Source organism: Phoca vitulina, unplaced genomic scaffold (assembly GCF_004348235.1).
Source record: "Phoca vitulina isolate PV1807 unplaced genomic scaffold, GSC_HSeal_1.0 scaffold2, whole genome shotgun sequence".
Taxonomy (NCBI): Eukaryota; Metazoa; Chordata; class Mammalia; order Carnivora; family Phocidae; genus Phoca; species Phoca vitulina.
This window is the reverse complement of record NW_022589705.1, coordinates 9,406,730-9,416,932: the sequence shown is the minus strand read 5'-3', so window position 1 is coordinate 9,416,932 and position 10,203 is coordinate 9,406,730.

Below are 10,203 nucleotides of genomic sequence, written 5' to 3'. Positions count from 1 at the left end.
CTGGAACAAACAATCCTAAAATTTGTATGGAATCAGTAAAGACCCCAAATCGCCAGGGAAATGTTGAAAAATAAAAACAAAGCTGGGGGCATCACATTGCCGGATTTTAGGCTATGTTACAAAGCAGTGATCACCAAGACAGCATACTACTGGCACAAAAACAGACATGTAGACCAATGGAACAGAATAGAGAGCCCAGATATAGACCCTCAACTCTATGGTCAAAGAATCTTTGGCAAAGCAGGAAAAAACATGCAATGGAAAAAAGACAGTCTCTTCAGTAAATGGTGCTGGGAAAATTGGACAGCCACATGCAGAAGAATGAAACTCGACCATTCTCTAACACCATACACAAAGATAAACTCAAAATGGATAAAAGACCTCAATGTGAGACAAGAATCCATCAAAATCTTAGAGAGGAACGTAGGCAGTAACCTCTGACATTGGCCACAGCAACTTCTTTCAAGATACATCTCCAAAGGCAAGGGAAACAAAAGCAAAAATGAACTTTTGGGATTTCATCAAGATAAGAAGCTTCTGCACAGCAAAGGAAACAGTCAACAAAACAAAGAGGCAACCCTCAGAATGGGAGAAGATATTTGCAAATGACACTACAGATAAAGGGCTTGTATCCACGATCTATAAAGAACTTCTCAAACTCAACACCCAAAAACAAATAATCAAGTCAAAAAATGGGCAGAAGACATGAACAGATACTTCTCTGACAAAGACATACAAATGGCTAACAGACACATGAAAAAATGTTCAACATCATTAGCCATCAGGGAAATTCAAATTAAAACCACATTGAGATACCATCTTACACCAGTTAGAATGGCAGAAATTGACAAGACAAGAAACAACAAATGTTGGAGAGGTTGTGGAGAAAGGGGAACCCTCTTACACTGTTGGTGGGAATGCAAGTTGGTACAGCCACATTGGAAAAAAGGTGCATCAAAAAATTAAATATAGAGCTACCCTATGACCCAGCAATTTTACCCCAAAGACACAGATGTAGTGAAAAGAAGGGGCACATGTACCCCAATATTCATAGCAGTAACGTCTGCAATAGCCAAATTGTGGAAAGAGCCGAGATACCCTTCAACATGGATAAAGAAGATGTGGTCCATATATACAATGGAATATTACTCAGCCATCAGAAAGGATGAATACCCAACTTTTACATCTACATGGATAGGACTGGAGGAGATTATGCTAAGTGAAATAAATCAAGCAGAGGAAGTCAATTATCATATGTTTTCACTTATTTGTGGAACATAGGAATAGCATGGAGGACATTAGGAGAAGGAAGGGAAAAATGAAGGGGGGAAATCAGAGGGAGAGATGAACCATGAGATACTATGGACTCTTAGAAACAAATTGAGGGTTTTAGAGGGGAGGGGGGTATGAGGATGGGTTAGCCCAGTGATGGGTATTAAGGAGGGCATGTACTGCATGGAGAACTGGGTGTTATACAAAAACAATGAATCGTGGATCACTACATCAAAAACTAATGATGTATGGTGACTAACATAACATAATAAAATAAAATTAAAAAATAAAAATAAAAGAAATAAAAAAGAACCAATGACTTTTTGGAGGTAAGACTTACAATAAATGAAAACTTAAAAATTTACTAAAGGGCCCAACAGTAGATTAAAATTGGTGGAAAAGTGAGCTTTAAGAAAGATCAATAGAGGTTAAGCAAGCTGAAGAATGGAGATAAAAAGGAATGAATAAAAATGAAGAGTGCATCAAAGAAATGTAGGACACCATTTAATGCACCAACATATGTGCAATGGGAATACCAGCAGAAAAGGAGAGAAAGAAAAAAAAATGAAGATATAACAGTAGAAAATTCCCTGAATTTACCAAAACAATAGCCTACACATCTATCAAGCTGGACATTCTCCAGAATAGCTCACATACTAGGTCACAAATCAGGCCCAAACAAGTACAAAAAGACATATCAGACCATGCATATTTTTAGATCACAATGCTATGAAACTTGAAGTCAATCACAAGAAAAAATTTGGAAAGAATACAAATACATGGGGGTTAAGCAACATGCTACTAAAAAATGAATGGGTCAAACAGGAAATCAAAGAAGAAATTTTTAAAAAGCATGGAAATAGCTGAAAATGAACATATGTCAGTCTAAAATCTTTGAGATGCAGCAAGAGTGGTCGTAAGAGGGAAGTATTTAGCAATACAGGCCTACTTCAAAAAGCAAGGAAAATCTCTAATAAGCAACCTAACCTAACACCTAAAGGAGCTAGAAAAAGAACAACAAATGAAGCCTAAAGCCAGCAGAAGGGAAATAATAAATTTAGCTATAGAAACTAAAACGAAAAAATAACAAAAACCTCGAGTAGAACAGATCAGTGTTCTTTGAAAAAATTAATAAAATTGATAAATCCCTAGCCAGACATATCAAAAAGAAAAGAGAAAGGACCCAAATAAATAAAATCACAAATAAGAGAGGAGAAATAAAAACCAACACCACAGAAATACAATTATAAGAGAATATTATGAAAAATTATACACCAACAAATTGGACAATCTGGAAGAAATTGATGAATTCCTAGAAACATATAAATTGCTAAAACTGAAACAGGAAGAAATAGAAAACTTGAACAGACAGATAACCAGCAAAGAAATTGAATCAGTAATCAAAAATCTCCCAACAAACAAAAGTGCAGGGCCAGATGGCTTCACAGGAGAATTCTACTGAACATTTAAGGAAGAGTTAATACTTATTTTTCTCAAACTGTCCAAAAAAATAGAAACTGAGGGAAAACTTCCAAATTCATCCTATGAGGCCTCTATTAGTCTGATCCCAAAACCAGACAAAGACTTCAATAAATTCCAAATAAAAAATGCAGAGACCGACACATCATGGTAAAAGTGCTGAAAGTGAAAGACAACAAAAAATTTTGGAATCTGCAAGACAAAAACAACTTGTCACTGACTTCTCAGCAGATACAATGGAGGCCATAAAGCAGTAGATAACATGTTCATATTGTTTAAAGAGAAAAAAAACCTGTTAAGCAAAATCCTATGTCTATCAAAACTATTATTCAAAAATGAAGGCAAAATATAGACTTCCCCAGAATAACAAAATCAGTGAATTTGTTCCTACCTAACCCATTCATAACAAATAATAAAGGAACTTTTCAGGCTAAAAGCAAATGACCTCAGACATGAATTTGAATACACATACAGTCAAAATATCAGCAAAAAAATTATGTATAACATATAGAAATACATGTTTAATAAACTTACCAGAAAAACACAAAGGATGTGAGTGAGAGGAAAGACCTAATGGCTAATAAAATGGTAACAAATGGCAAAGTAATAATTATAATCATACATTGTTGTGTTTGTAACATTAATAGATATAATATGTATTACAATAATACCACAAAAATATGGAAAGGAATAGGGTTATATAGAAATATACATTACTTTGCTAAGGCTAGTATAACAAAGTATCCGAGAATAAGTGGCTTAAACAACAGAAATTTATTTTCTCACAGTTAGGAAGGCTAGATGCTTGAAATCAAGGTATTCATGGAATTAATTTTTCTGAGGCTTCTCTCTTTGGCTTGCATATGGGCCTTCTAGCCATGTCTTCACATGGTCATTGCTCTGTATTGTCTGTGTCCTAATAGCCTCTTCTTATAAGAACACCAGTAATATTGGATTAGGGCACACCATAGTGATTCTACTTTACTTACCTCTTGAAAGTCCCTATCTCCAAATACAGTCACTTTCTAAGGTAACAGGACTTCAACATATGAATGGGGGTGGAGGGACACAATTCAACCCCTAACAAGGACTAATATCTCTATATATTACTATAATTAAGCCAGAATAAGTCTGAAATTGATTCTATTAAGTTATCATGTATATGATAAGGCCTAGAGCAACCACAAAAAGAAGAACTTTAAAAATATAGTGAAGAAATTATTAATGATGTTAAATTCGTATATTAGAAAATATTCACACAATGCAAAAATGTAAAAAAATACAAAAAAAGGGTAAACATAAGACATGAGATGTATGGAAACAAAAAGTAAGATGGCTGACATAAATCTAACTATATCAATAATGTGAATAAAATAAATAATACAATCAAAAGGCAGATTTTCAAAGTGGATAAATAAACACGATCCAACTCTATGTTGTTTAAAGAGAAACTTTAGATACAAAGAAACAAATAGAGTGAAAGTAAAAAGAATGGAAAAGATATATTATGCAACCACAGGAAAGCTGAAATGCCTATTATAAGATAAAACAGATCTTAAAACAATGTTATCAAGAGAGAAATTTTATAATTTTGATGGGGTCAATCCAACAGGAAGATATATATTTTTTAATTTTATTTTATTACGTTATGTTAGTCACCATACAAAACATCATTAGTTTTTGATGTAGTGATCCACAATTCATTGTTTTCCTATAACACCCAGTGCTCCATGCCGTACGTGCCCTCCTTAAAAATATAAACATACATATGCCCAATCACAGAACACCAAAATATATAAAGCAAAAAAAGAAAGGGAGAATACACACAAACAGTAATAGTTGGAGACTTCAATGACCCACTTTCAATAATGAACAGGACTAGGTTGACAAGAAAGATGGCAGAGTAGGATGACCCTAAGCTCACTTCATCCCACAGATACAACTAGATAATACTCACATGAGTGTAAATTACCCAGAAAACCACCTGAAGACTGGCAGAACAAACTCTACAACTAAATGTAGAGATGAGGCAACACTGAAAAAGGTAGGAATGATAGAGACGCAGGGAGGAACTAAATGGACCATTGGGACTGTCTGCAGGAGGGAGAGACCCATGGGTGCAGAGAGGGAAGAGAAAGACTGTCACACTGGGGAACCCACATGGAAAAGATGAACTGCCATAACATTTGGCTTCGAAAACCGGAGGGATGGAATTTCATGACTTCTTAAACCAGAGGGACTTAAAACCAGGAATTTTAAAACTTAGCAGTCTCAGTTCTGGGAGAGCTGATAGGGTGAGAGGAAACTGAGTCTCTGCCCTTAAAGAGACAGCACAACAAACAGCCCCCAGAGATACAGCATAGAAACAGCAGTTTGAAAAATGCCTGGGGCATACAGGAGGGAAAATAGTTTACTAATCTCAGAGCATGCCCTAGAGGGACAAAGATCATTGTGAGACTCCTCCAGAACAAAGGAGCTGGCAGGTGCCATTTCCCACTCCCCATCTCCGCCTCCCAACATAAACACACAACCACCTGCAGAAAACAGTGTGGTGCTGACATTCATTACCAAAATTGATAACACCAAGTGTCCTGCCACATACACCCCCCCATGCTTTGATGAATCTGCCTACCATAGTTCTAGTGCTGAGGTCCCCTCTCAAAGACTGGCTCACAACCTTGCTAAACTGCATGCCCCACCACTCTGCATGTTGCAATCTGCCACCTCCAATACATTCTTGGCTGGAGCCCATCCAAAGTGGTACCACACCTGGCAGTGTGCAAACAGCCCCAATATGGGCCAGCACCACTCCAAAGTGGCTCCTGCCCTGAGGAGAGGGAAAGATAACTAAACACACCAGTCAAACTGCAGTCACAGCATTGGACAAGGGGCAGAGAGCTGGTCTGACTACAGGTTATGCCAACCAATGAAAACTTCTCAGGGGATGACACAGAGAAAGCACACTGTAGTTTGGTTCTACTGAATTTTTTAAAATTATTTATTTATTTTAGAGAGAGAGAACACAAGCCAGGAGGAGGGGCAAAGGGAGAGGAGGAGAATCCAAGGAGATTCCCCGCTGAGCATGGAGCCTGATGCAGGGCTTGATCTCACGAACCTGAGATCATGACCTGAGCTGAAATCGAGAGTTCGAAGCTTAACTGACCGAGCCACCCAGGTGCCCCTGGTGCTACTACATTTCTGACAAATGCCTGGTCTGAATCACCTCAAGCCCAAGACAGCCCCAGACTGGCCCACTAACACTACAGGAATCAAACACTGCCCACAACAGGCAAAAAGAACTACTGCAGATGACTGAACTGAAAGCAAAAGCAGCTAAGCCACAACAGTAGTGGGCACATAACACACATAGGAGACATCCCTGAAATGCCAGGCTCCAGTAACAGAAGATGCTTCAATGTAGAGCACTAGAGGACCTCTTCTTCATAAAGTCACTATTTTGAAGATCAGGAAACATAGCTTAACTTCCTAACACACAGAAACAGACACAGAGAATAAAACAAAATGAGAAGACAATTTCAATGTCCCCATTGAAAGAAAAGGACAAAATCACAGCAAGAAACCTTAGGGAAATGGAGATTAGTAATATGCCTGATAGACAATTTAAAGTAATGATCATAAATCTACTCACTGGACTTGAGAAAAGAGTGGAGGATATCAGTGAGTCCCTTAACAAAGAGCTGAAAAAGAACCAATCCAAGAAGAGCATAATAAATGAAATTTAAAAATTCCCTAGATGATATAAATAGCAGACTTGAGAAAGCAGAAGATCAAATCAGTAACCTGGAGGACAGTATAATAAAAAGTAATCAAGGGGAGCAGATGAGAGAAAAACAAATTATGCAAAATGAGAATAAACTTAGGAAACTCAGCTACACCATCAAGTGTAATAACATTTGTATTATAAGATCTCAGAAGGAGAAGAGAGAGAAAAGGGGACAGACCATTAATTTGAAGAAATAATAGCTGAAAAGTCCCCAAATCTGGAGAAGAAACAGAGATGCAGATTCAGGAGGCACAGAGATATCCCAGTGAAATCAACTCAAGGAAGTCCACACAAAGACACATAGTAATTACAACAGCAAAAGTAGCAATAGAGAATTTTAAAAGCAGAAAGAGAAAAGAAAACAGTTACATACAAGGTAAACCCCATAAAGCTATCAGCTGAATTTTGAGCAGAAATTTTGCAGGCCAGAAAAGAGTGACATGATATATTTAAAGTGCTGAAAGGAAAAAATCTACAGCCAAGAATACTCTATCCAGCAAGGCTAACCCTTCAGAATAGAAGGAGAGATAGAATGTTCCATACAAAAAAAAAAAAAAAAGTTAAAGGAGTTCATGACCACTAAACCAACCCTACAAGAAATGTTAAAGAGGAGTATATGAATGGAAAGGAAAGACCATAGTAAGAGAATGAAAGGTAGGAAACAAAAAAAGCAGTAAAAGTAAATGTATCCATAAAAATCAGTCAAGGGACTACGAAAGTAAAAGGATATAAAGGATGACACCATATGCCCAGAATGGTGTGGGGGGGGAAGGGTAAAGAATGGGTTCAAACTTAAGCAACCACCAACTTAATATAGATTACTATGTATGTATAGATATTAGGTTATATACAAACTTAATGGTAACCACAAATCAAACCAGTAATAAATATAAAAAAATAAAGAGAAAGAAATCCAAGTATATCACTAAAGAGAGCCAACTTATAATGAGAGAAGATAGCAAGAGAAGAAAGGAACAGAAAACTACAAAAACAACCATAAACCAAGTAACAAAATGGTTACGTACCTATCAATAATTTGTTTTTTAAAAAATTTTATTTTATTATGTTATGTTAGTCACCATACAATACATTAGTTTTTTAAAAATTTTATTTTGTTATGTTAATCACCATACATTACATCATTAGTTTTTGATATAGTGTTCCATGATTCATTGTTTGCATATAACACCCAGTGCTCCATGCAATATGTGCCCTCTTTAATACCCATCACCAGGCTAACCCATCCCTCCACCCCCCTCCCCTCTAGAACCCTCAGTTTGTTTTTCAGAGCCCATAGGCTCTCATGGTTCATCTCCCCCTCCGATATCCCCTCCTTCATTTTCCCCTTCCTCCTATCTTCTCTCTCTTTTTTTTTTAACATGTAATGTATTATTTGTTTCAGAGGTACAGGTCTGTGATTCATCAGTCTTACACAATTCACAGCACTCACCATAGCACATACCCTCCCCAAAGTCCATCACCCAGCCACCCCATCCCTCCTACCCCCCACCACTCCAACAACCCTCAGTTTGTTTCCTGAGATTAAGAATTCCTCATATCAGTGAGATAATATGATACATGTCTTTCTCTGATTGACTTATTTTGCTTAGCATAATACCCTCTAGTTCCATCCACATCGTCGTTGCAAATGGCAAGATTTCGTGGGTTTTTTTGATGGCTGCATAATATTCCATTGTATATATATTCCACATCTTTATCCATTCATCTGTTGATGGATATCTTGGCTCTTTCCATAGTTTGTGGACGTTGCTGCTATAAACATTGGGGTGCAGTACCACTTCGGATCACTACATTTGTATCTTTGGGGTAAATACCCAGTAGTACAATTGCTGGGACGTAGGGTAGCTCTATTTTCAACTATTTGAGGAACTTCCATATGGTTATCCAGAGTGGCTGCACCAGCTTGCATTCCCACCAACAGTGTAGGAGGGTTCCCCTTTCTCCACATCCTTGCCAACATCTGTCATTTCCTGACTTGTTCATTTTAGCCATTCTGACTGGTGTGAGGTGGTATCTCACTGACGTTTTGATTTGGATTTCCCTGATGCCGAGTGAAATTGAGCACTTTTTCATGTGCCCATTGGCCATTTGGATGTCTTCTTTGGAGAAATGTCTGTTCATGTCTTCTGCCCATTTCTTGATTGGATTATTTGTTCCAAATTTGGGTGTTGAGTTTGATAAGTTCTTTATAGATTTTGGATACTAGCCCTTTATCTGATATGTCATTTGCAAATATCTTCTCCCATTCTGTCAGTTGTCTTTTGGTTTTGTTGACTGTTTCCTTTGCTGTGCAAAAGCTTTTTATCTTGATGAAATCCCAATAGTTCATTTTTGTCCTTGCTTCCCTTGCCTTTGGCAATGTTTCTAGGAAGAAGCTGTTGTGGTTGAGGTCGAAGAGGTTGTGCCTGTGTTCGCCTCTAGGATTTTGATGGACTCCTGTCTCACATTGAGGTCTTTCATCAATTTTGAGTTTATTTTTGTGGGTGGTGTAAGGAAATGGTCCAGTTTCATTCTTCTGCATGTGGCTGTCCAATTTTCCCAACACCATTTATTGAAGAGACTGTCTTTTTTCCATTGGACATTCTTTCCTGCTTTGTTGAAGATTAGTTGACCATAGAATTGAGGGTCCATTTCTGGGCTCTCTATTCTGTTCCATTGATCTATGTGTCTGTTTTTGTGCCAGTACCATACTGTCTTGATGATGACAGCTTTGTAATAGAGCTTGAAGTCCAGAATTGTGATGCCACCACCTTTACTTTTCTTTTTCAACATTCCTCTGGCTATTCGGGGTCTTTTCTGGTTCCATACAAATTTTAGGATTATTTGTTCCATTTCTTTAAAAAAGTTGATGGTATTTTGATAGGGATTGCATTAAATGTGTAGATTGCTCTAGGTAACATTGACATCTTCACAATATTTGTTCCTCCAATCCATGAGCATGGAACGTTTTTCCATTTCTTTGTGTCTTCCTCAATTTCTTTCATTAGTATTTTATAGTTTTCTGAGTACAGATTCTTTGCCTCTTTGGTTAGATTTATTCCTAGGTATCTTATGGTTTTGGGTGCAATTGTAAATGGGATCAACTCCTTAATTTCTCTTTCTTCTATCTTGTTGTTGGTGTATAGGAATGCCACTGATTTCTGTGCATTGATTTTATATCCTGCCACTTTACTGAATTCCTGTATGAGTTCTAGCAGTTTTGGGGTGGAGTCTTGGGTTTTCCACATAAAGTATCATACCATCTGCAAAGAGAGAGAGTTTGACTTCTTCTTTGCTGATTCAGATGCTTTTTATTTCTTTTTGTTGTCTGATTGCTGTGGCTAGGACTTCTAGTACTATGTTGAATAGCAGTGGTGATAGCAGACATCCCTGCCATGTTCCTGATCTTAGGGGGAAAGCTCTCAGTTTTTCCCCATTGAGTATGATACTCACTGTGGGTTTTTCATAGATGGATTTTATGAACTTGAGGAATATTCCCTCTATCCCTATACTCTGAAGAGTTTTACTCAGGAAAGGATGCTGTATTTTGTCAAATGCTTTTTCTGCATCAATTGAGAGGACCATATGGTTCTTTTCTCTCATCTTAGTAATGTGTTCTATCACATTGATTGATTTGTGAATGTTGAACCATGCTTGCATCCTGGGGA